The 10591-nt window shown below is 42.1% G+C and overlaps 1 pseudogene; it reads left to right on the top strand.

The window, feature by feature from the left end:
* The first annotated feature begins 2359 nt into the window (after positions 1–2359).
* LOC147444018 (uncharacterized) lies at positions 2360–9913 on the top strand (annotated as a pseudogene).
* The last annotated feature ends 678 nt before the right edge of the window (positions 9914–10591 follow it).

A 10591-nucleotide genomic window follows, 5' to 3' on the forward strand; every position in this document is an offset into this window, starting at 1 on the left:
TTTGTCTCCCTTCCAACGTGAAGTAATGGACAACAATGATGCGTAAGTGTCTTGGTGTTTTTTGTTAAGTTCTTGATAGCTTGTCTCTGGTGTTGTCATCAATCTAGCCATAAATCCCACATATTGTAAGAGGGCGACAGGGTGGAGAGGACTCCCCTGGCCTTAAGACAGTGATTGGGGTGGCTTTTCTTGTGATGTGTTGTGGTGAAATTTACGCAAGCTATGTTGAACAAATACTAATCTCACTTTGATTTGTCATGACAGATTTGTAAGAAGGTATTAATGCAACAAGCACCCCCTTCCCCTTTCTCTCTCTTTCTTAAATATATAGTTGTGTTTGCTTGATCATTGCCGATACGTTTCAAAGCAGCCCGAGCACTCTCTCTCTCTCTCTCTCTCTCTCTCTCTCTCTCTCTCTCTCTCTCTCTCTCTCTCTCTTTACGCGTCCTAGTTCGCATCCAAAACTAGGTGGTGCCCCAAATTTGTGTAGGGTTAGGCTGCGGGTTTGTGTGTGTGTTTGTTGTTTTTTTCCAACCCCAACCCAATTGAGCAGCACGGGAGCCTTGAAGGGTGTCTAGAGGTTGCTCTTCTTGTTGCCCGGCCCGGACCGCTTCAATACTAAAGCCAAAGATGGCAACTATGATGCTGTAAGGACTTGTCTTAACTCACTTGCGAGTTTTTTCTAGTGCCTTGGTTTTGGCTGGTCTATTGTAAAGTGATGCTCAGACTAAAGCCAAAGATGGCGACTATGATGCTGTAAAGACTTGTCTTAACTCACTTGCCAATTTTATCTAGTGCTTTGGTCTATTGCATACTGCGTGCTTCCAATAAAGTGTGTGGATTTCTTACTACAGGAAAACTGTATACATACTTTGATGTATTTTTCGTATGCATAGTTGGGTGCATATCTATGTTTATTTGAAACCTCTACCCCAATTTAAGGATAAAGGCTTTCTCTTCCATAAACAACTTGCATCACAATTGGACTTACACTCCCCCATTCAGGTTTTTGGATTACGTCAAGCAGCGCATTTCCTACTACCTTCCATGCAAAATGGACACTTGTGGCCCACCTGTTTATTGTGCTTATTGTACATTCAAATTAATAACTAAATAGGATGAGTACAGAGTGTACCTTCATATGAACATGGTGAATGCATATTAAGTTGCATGTTTCATTATTCAAGTGAATGCATATTAAGTTTGCTTATTTCATGATTCAAATGAATGCATATTATGCCTACGTATCTCATAAGTCTAGCAACAAGCAACATACCAGTATATAGGCTAAGGGTGGGTTCACACGAGGTGGAGGTAGAAGCTTCCGGGCGGCGGTAGGCTTTCTCCCTCGGCTACACAACGAGAGGGATTGTGACAGAGCTGCCGCTATGCTTGGGTCCTTGGAAATCTCTTTGTTAGCTAAGGTTCTTGTCAAAAAACATGTGTCATACATCTAGATCTTGGATTTTGGCTTTTCTTATGGTTAGGGAGTGTTTCAATCAATTTAAAGAGACTCCTAGCATAGTAAATTTGGGTGAAAATCATCAATATGACATAGTTTTTTTTGGTATATTTATATACAAATATAGAGATATGCATCCACAAACTCATCCCAATCAAATGAAAGTTTATTTTTGTTCTTCCATCTATGGAGACACTCAAAACCCACAAACACAAGGTTTTAGAGAATTTCGACAATTATATGGGGGGTGTGGACCACCATTTTATGGGTCGGATGCATTCTACTAGGCTCTTACATGAAAGATATGTCTCTTACAAAAGGTGGACTACAAGAGACATGTCCCTAATAGCTACACCACTTATTTGTAGGTCCACATATAAGGATGTCCATTAGCTACATGTATGGACCCATCATTGGGAAGAATAAGCATATTTCTAAAGGCAAGAAGAAAGTTGTTCATCCCTTCTCAAAGAATGATTGGTATGATATCAAGCCCATCAATTTTCACTGTCAGCAGGTCCATTGGCAAAACCAAGATTGCTGCTCTGATGGTTAAAAGGTCAAGTTTTTGAAGTGTCCCAAGGTCAAGTTTTTGAAGTGTCCCTAATTGAACTTCAGAATGATGAGGATCATGCTCCTCGTAAGATCAATCTTAGAGTTGAAGATGTCTAGGGCAAGAATATTCTAACCAATTCCTAGGGGATGGATTTCACTACTGATAAGCTAAGGTCTCTTGTTCGGAAGGTGTGTAGAGAGCTTTACCGACGTCTCCATGCTCGACAAGCCCATGAAGAGATCACAGAGAGAGATGCTAGGAGGCAAATGAAGACATTGACATGCCAAAAGCCGCGAACAGTTGAGGAGGCCTAGCAGCTTGAGTTGTACCACTTATTCATCATGACTATTTACCTATCTTACTACCTACCTATCTATGTACCTACCTATCTATCTATTTATTTACCTTCCTACCTACCTATCTATCTATCTATCTACCTACCTATCTACCTATCAATCTACCTATCTATGTAGCTACCGTGCGTCATCAAACAATTATACATGGGTGTCCTCAAATGGGTCTCCTCTACCCACACCTCAATGTTCCTATACATGGGTCTCCATTATACATGGGTATCCCTCCGACCATAAGAATTCTTAGAAACCCATGCATAGGTATTGGAGACCCATGTCCCTTGGATATGGATATTTTTGGGTAGAGTGGCCTTGCTTACTTTCCACTCCATATATATAAACTATAAATATAGTTACAAAGCAGATTCTCCCCTACATGTGCCTGGCGCTCGTAACCACACATTCGTCTTCTCTACGCAGTCTCCATGACCCAATATCTACAATAAAGCAAGAAAGTAATGGCATAGCAGTGGACCCCTAAACAAGACGTAAATGGGGTAGTAGACGTGAGTATAATGGGTTTAAAGGTGGAGCCCTATTTTCTAATAGAAGGGATGGACCCTTCGAGATGAGTAGACCCCTTGTCTATAAGTTAATATTCTACATGCACTATATATGCACTATGGTGGCTAGTATTAGGATGCACCCACCTTTCTTCTTGTAGTAGGGTGGCGTGTATTACATGGGACCCCTTGTATGAGGGCGGACCCCTTGTAGTAGGGTGACTTTTGTGAGATGAATCCCGTTGTAGGGTGGCTTGTCATAAGTTAGAGCCCTTGTAGTAGGTTGGCTTGTATTAGGTTGTATTAGGATGCACCTCTTAGTTATGTCTATCATGCATAAACCGCTCTATCATGGAATGGATCCATCTCTAATGCATAAACCCCTCTATCATAGGATTTTTTGCCCAAGCGCCTTATAACTTTATCATTTATATGCCGTATAGTGGCTTGTATTAAGATGGATCCGCCTTGTAGTAGGGTGAACGAGCTGTATGAGGGTGGACCCCTTGTAGTAGAGTTGCATGTATTGGAGTGGACCCCTTGTAAGAGGCCCGACCCCTTATAGCAGGGTGGCTTCTAAAGGATGGATCCCTTATAGTACGGACTCCCGTACTAGGTTGGATTTTATAGGATGGACCGGCTTGTATTAGGATGGACCCCTAATAATTGTCGGTGGGCTTTTGTGTAGGGATGGACCCCTCTATCATGCATAGTATCCCATATACAATGGGTCTATCCATTACACAAGCAGTGCATCCCATATAAACGCGGCTCCATCCCCTTACACAATGGGTTCATCCCAATAGAAAAGGTCCACCCTACATAAAAGGGGTCCATCCCCTTATACAATAGGTGCAACGGTGGTCTAATGTTCCATAGGAGTACATGAGTTGCATGTGGAGCAACTATGTAATAGGGTGTTCATATGAGTCTATGAGATTCTTGTTTGAGTGTGGGAGTGTTATAAAAGTACTTATCGACCCAATAGTCTCATAAAATGGGGGGCCACCCCATATGCTGGGCCCACCCCATATGCTGGGCCCACCTCATATAATGGGTCCACATTATATATTGGATCCATCTCACATACTGAGTCCTCCCTCCCATACAATGGGTCCATCTCATATAATGGATCAACCACCTCATGTAATCGGTCCACCCAAAACAATGGGCTTACCTCATCTAATAGATCAACCCAACACAATGACATTTAGATGAGAAAATATGTCAAAATACGAGGTTACACAAAATCCACTACCTACTATAAAAGAGAATGGGCGCGTACATAGCCTTTGCGTTATTTTTGGAATGCAACAGATCATCCCAAGTACAATAGATCAACCAAAGTGCAACATACTTGCAAAACAGCCAAATCCCTTGTGTTTGGAGCAAAGCAGCAACCCAGCAAAACTCCACCTCATTTGCGTTTCTTGTCAACAGTAGCAGCAGCCGAGCCTTAGTGATCTCTCTCCTTTTTGCTACACTGGGAACAAATTAAGTCCCACCTAACATCCTAAGTAGTGCGCTATTGTGCCCAATGCCATTGTCTTGCCATCAATGATGACCCAACCATATTTACCTATCTACCTATCTATCTGTATCTATCTATCTATATATCTATCTATTTATGTATCTATCTATCTATCTGTATCTATCTATCTATATATCTATCTATTTATGTATCTATACATCTATCTATCTACCAACATACCTATCTATGTACCTATCTACCTACCTATGTACCTATGTACCTATCTATCTATCTATAGATCTATACAGCGCATGGCCAAGCAACTCCTCTACAAACTCCCTCCTACTACCAGAGTCTTATACGCTCATGCCTCGCACAGTCCCCTACCTGGGAAGAAGACCGAGGTTCTTCCCGAGCTCATGTAGATTCAAAGCCACTCCGAGTTTCGGGCCGGAGGTGCTGTAGGAGCTGATGGTGCATTGTTGGCTAAAGGCAAGGACAAGGGAAAGAAAGCCCAGACATCCGATTCTGGCGAGACCTCTTCAGACAAGAACAACAACAACAACAACATTGAGTGCCATTATTGCAAGAAGAAAGGGCACAAGCAAGCAGAGTGTCGGAAGAAGAAGCGGAACGAGGCTGAGAAAGCTAAGGAGAACACAGCTTGTCATGTGCCAAACTTCTTTGGACATGGACATTGTCCACCGCAGTGGAGAGCCCGCAGCATCGGCAGAAAAGTCCCAATTTTTGGGCAATTTTCCCAGTTCCAGAAGAAGTCCAAATTTCGCATTTATTTATTAAATGAGGTCGTGTGTTGGTTTTTTGGCCGACTCATTTCATAAGGAAGTATTTAAATGCAAGCTAGGCGTCATTCTTCAATATCTACGTCGATAGCCATAGGGCAGACGCCAGGTCAGATAGGGTCCTTAGGGCCAGTGCATAGCATGTAGATACAGCATGTAAAACTTGTACATAATGGAAAGCTCTTCCACCTCAATCTCTTCTCCTCTCTCTTGCGTTAATGTGCTACAGTGCAGGTACTCTCTCATATGAAGACCAAAATCATCATGTTATTCCGCTGCACATTACATTGGTATCAGAGCTCTGGCTTGAGCCTCGGGGAGCACCAGCAAATCCAGCAATGAAGGGTCCACTTCTTGCAGATTAGGCGCCATCAGATCAGCAGTTGATCTGCGTTTTTTTTTCAGCCAGGCTGGAGACATGCATCTGCGTTTTTTCAGCCAGACACATCTGCGTTTTCTGCAAGGAAAGAGGGGCATGCATCTGCGTTTTTCTTCTTCATTTAGAAGGAGGAGTTTGTTTGCGTTTTGTGCAGCCAGAAGGAGAGCAGCCTTTGTGTTGTCTCTCAGCCAGCAGGGCAGCATAGCTGCGTTTTTCAGCCTGCAAGGGCAGCCTTGTTTGGGGGCACTACTCAGCTTTTCAGCACATCCGCCTCAGCCAGCACGCCTGTATTTTCAGCCAGCACAAGAGCAGACAAGGCTACAGCAGAGCACATTCTTGAAGGAACAGTGGCAGCCGCATGCTTGCATCTGTGATTTGTGTGCAGACATATATTGACATCAGAGGGCTGTCCTCAGCGTTTACCTCTACATTTGTTCGGTTCAGCCTATCAGTTGGGAGTTTTCACCCGGAGGTTCTCTCCCACATCGCAGTCTTCACATCCCCCATCGCAGTCAGCACATCGGGAGGAGTCTCAATCGTGGAGCCCCCATATCCAGTGGCTATCCCACACATGCAGCAGTTCATTTTCCCGGCACATCATCAGCAGTAGCAATAGTACTCGAATACTTGCCTCCGTGACTGAAGGCGTGCTGAGCAGCGAGACTGCCCAGGCTCCCAAGGCGGGGGTAAATCTGTAATGCCCGAAGGACACTGTAGAGTATAGACAACCAGGTACTCATGGCTCTTGAGAGGGTGCCGCTGGTGGATGAACCTCACTCTCTCCTTTGTCAACCTATCTCACACCCTCATATTTCTCACCCACCATCATGCATGCATTAAATGCTCCAAAAATATATATAAGGAGACTAATTGGGTCTATTTTTCCCCCTATTTTTTTCAATTAGCTCTCACTTTCACTCCCTCACTCCCTCATCAAATCTACCTTTTATCTCTCTCTCTCTCTCTCTCTCTCTCTCTCTCTCTCTCTTCAAGTCTCATCTCTCTCTCTCTCTCTCTTTCTTAGCCATCATTGTTTCATCTCTCTCTCTCTCTCTCTCTCTCTCTCTCTCTCTCTCTCTCTCTCTATCTCGACGTTCCTGATCTCTCTCTCCCAGTCCCTTTATATATTTTTTTTTAAAGCCAATGGCACAAGCAAAATTTACTATTTATTTGGGAGGATTAGAAGCATCACCGATTTAGAAGGAAGTGCATGGTCGTTTTCTTGTGCTAGGCAAAAAAGAAGTAGGGGCAAACGAAAGCTTCACCGCTTTTGCAATGAAGCCTTCAAGTGGTGGTGTAGATGAGCTAATTCCTCTTGAACTAGCAAGTGCAAAGGATGACGACCCCTACTACGTTCTTGATAAAGAAGTTTCCTTAGAGTACTTGGTGTACATAGATACAAGCAGTCGTTCATACCACACTGAAGAGGTCTACCAAGACACAGGGTGCTCTAAAGATGTGGTTGATCTAACTGATGACAAAGAAAGTAAGGATCTTGATGATACTAATGTTAAGTTGAGCATATCTAGCATCATTCTTGATGCAAATAGTCCAAGTGGCATTTTACAAAAAATGCTAGGTGATTGTGAGGCTATAGAGGAGGTATTAGAGATCCTTGAGGTATATAATGGTAATGTGGTGTATGAACTACCTCCAGTGTTGAACCCTCTCCATTCCAAAATGTATGGAATGGAACAGTCACATGATGGTCATGTGTGGACAAGGCCTTTTGAAACACATGTAAAGTTTCCTGGGGTTGTTCGAAAATCATCATGTGGAGGTGCGCTCGAGTGTATGAATCCATTATGTAGCAGTGTAGCAACCACTGGGTCAACCAATCGAACTGCTTGGAAAGGTAATATAGTTTATGTAACAATTTTCCTAAGATCAAATGCTTACATTCATTTTTACAAGCTAGAAATATCCATGTAGGTAAACTTACTGCGAAAGTATCGCTTGTGGGCTTATCTACGTACGGAAATGGCACTTTGTGTTGTTTCTATTGCAAGTGTCAACCCATTCTTCGTGCCCAGTGCGAAGCACAAGTGTATTATGTATTGCCAAAGGATAATAGATATACACGTCTTATGATTAATGAAGGGCACCACGAACATGAGGTGCAAAGAGGATCTTCTAGAACTGCACAAGAGATTGTTCGCAATGTAGTCCGAGAAAGTTTATCTGAAATGGGAAATGTTGGTCCGCGGAAAATTCAAATGGAGTTGGTGAAGAAGCTTGCCTTGGTGAGTCTTCAACGCAACCATGTCACTCCGACACATCATATCGGGCCAGAGGAGCTCTCTACTATACTTCAACAAATATATCCCCTAATCCAAGGTGAAAGGTAAGTATTACATACTTCAAATTACATTATAAGAGAAAAAACAATCTTTACTAATATGTATTGTAAATGATTTAGTTTTAGAAGAATTGTACGAGAACTAAAGAATGAAGGGAGAGGAAAGGACGATGAATCTCAAATTATTGACCTAAAACGGCAATTGGCATATGAGTCTATTCATGGTTCACGCTTCCCGGGTCAATCAATGTCCCCATCGGACCGTTGTTATGTATTCAAGATGTCGACAAAAGGTCCCGCATCAGGATTAGACCTAGTAAACTGCATGAGACGTAGTGGGGATGGAGACTTGCGGCGAGCATGGGTTTGCTTTGACCACGTTAAAAGAGTGCGAGAATGGACTACAATGGCTGCGCATGTCTATGATCCAAGGTAAGTGTAGTCATTACAACAAAGAGTAGTCGTTGTTAAAACTAAGAGAGCTCACTAAAGCTTCATGTCTATGATCCAAGGTAAGTGTAGTCATTACAACAAAGAGTAGTCGTTGTTAAAACTATGAGAGCTCACTAAAGCTTCATGTATGTGTAACAACTTTTGTAACGAATCATTGCAGTGTACAAGACCTTATGACAATTGCAACTTGCGAAATGAAGGAGGAGGACACCGAAGCCCAATGTATATTTTGGAATAGCATAAATGAAGTCGTTACGGGACATGGTTTTGAGCTTCCAGATTTTTATGGATTCATGGCAGATGAGGCTGGAGCAAATTGGTGTGCGGTCCGAACAGTCTATAATGGGGGACCACATAACAAAATGGGAGAAAGGGAAAAGAATTGCTTATTTCATTGGGAACAAAGCTTAGTAATGCAGACAATTTGAGTGTTTGGGAGCGTTTTCTGCCAAGCAACTTCCAATCGAAGTGTTAAGACCTTTACTATGTCCTATTATAAACCCTTACAAGATCTTATGATGTCTAATGTATATTACTCATTAAGTTACATGTGTCCATTTGCTAGGATGTACCTAGTATCTCAGGTGTGCCAATGTCTTGGAGTTGCCCAATGTCCTCTAAGATGTGTGTGTGTGTGTGTGTGTGTGTGTGTGTGTGTGTGTGTGTGTGTGTGAGAGAGAGAGAGAGAGAGAGAGAGAGAGAGAGAGAGAGAGAGAGAGAGAGAGAGAGAGACAGAGCATGGATGGTGGTCGGGGTGCTCTAAGAGGGTGTCCTCTAAGATGTGTGTGTGTGTGTGTGTGTGAGAGAGAGAGAGAGAGAGAGAGACAGAGAGAGACTTTTCGTGTGACAGAGCCCTCGTCTTCCTCCTACATATATCTATATATCTATCTATGGACCTATGTTTCTATCTATGAACCTATATATGTAGCTATCTATACATATATGTACCTATCTACCTCTCTATCTACCTATGTATGTATCTATGTACCTATCTATGTACATATATTTGTATGGATCAATGTATCTATCTATATACCTATCAATGTATCTATCTACCTATCTATGTACCTATCTACCTATCTATGTATCTATCTACCTAACTATTTCCCTATCTATGGAGCTATATTAATGTACGTATGAATGTATCTATCTGCCTATCGCTATACCTATCTATGTACCTGTCATTGTATCTATCTACCTATCAATGTACCTATATATGTATCTATAAATCTATGTATGTACCTATGTATCTATGTGCCTATCGCTATACCTATCTATGTACCTATCATTGTATCTATCTACCTATCAATGTACCTATATATGTATCTATAAATCTATGTATGTACCTATGTATCTATCTTCCTATCAATGTAGGTATCTATATACCTATCAATGTACCTATCTGCCCATCTATGTACCTATATATGTATGCTTCAATGTATATACCCATGAATGTATCTACCTATGTACCTATATATGTATGTTTCAATGTATCTACCCATCAATGTATGTATCTATATATCTATCTATGGACCTATGTACCTATCTATGTAGCCATCTATCCACCTATATTTGTATATGTCTATATGTATATATATTTATATGTATATTTATGTGTTTATTTATGGTGCTAGTGTGGTGGTATATTGCAACCACACTTCTATGTCAACTATATAAATCTATCCACACTCCCAATGTAGAGACCACCCTCTTCTTTCTACACCCTCTTCTTATCCATGTACCTACCTATGTACCTATCTACCTATTCTCGGAATGTTGTCTCTTGGAGTGAACTGATTGTAGAATATGCACAAGAAGGTCATGCCGAGCAAGCACTTCACTGCTTTGAAGAGACTTCCAAATGTGCTGACCTACGTGTGCATCTTGAAGGGGAAACAAATCCACGACGGGCAAGGGTTGTTGAAGAACAACATTGTGTTGGGCAATTTTCTAGTGGACATGTATGCCAAAGGCAGTGCTATCTCAAATGTGCGACGCTTCCTTCTTGGGATGTTGTCTCTTGGAGTGAACCGATTACAGAATATGTACATGAAGGTCATGCCGAGCAAACACTTCACTGCTATAAAGAGATGCAGCGTGAGGGCATCCTTCCAAATGCGCTGACCTACGTGTGCATCTTGAAGGGGAAACAAATCCACAGCGACGGGCAAGGGTTGCTGCAGAACAACATTGTGCTGGACAATTTTTTAGTGGACATGTACTCCAGCATGAGGGCATCCTTGCAGATGGATCTTCTTTGTTATCTCAAAAGGATTCCTCTAGAGGCAATCCTTGCCCTGGTCTACACCATG

Source organism: Adiantum capillus-veneris, chromosome 13 (assembly GCF_014529385.1).
Source record: "Adiantum capillus-veneris isolate H3 chromosome 13, ASM1452938v2, whole genome shotgun sequence".
Lineage (NCBI taxonomy): Eukaryota > Viridiplantae > Streptophyta > Polypodiopsida > Polypodiales > Pteridaceae > Adiantum > Adiantum capillus-veneris.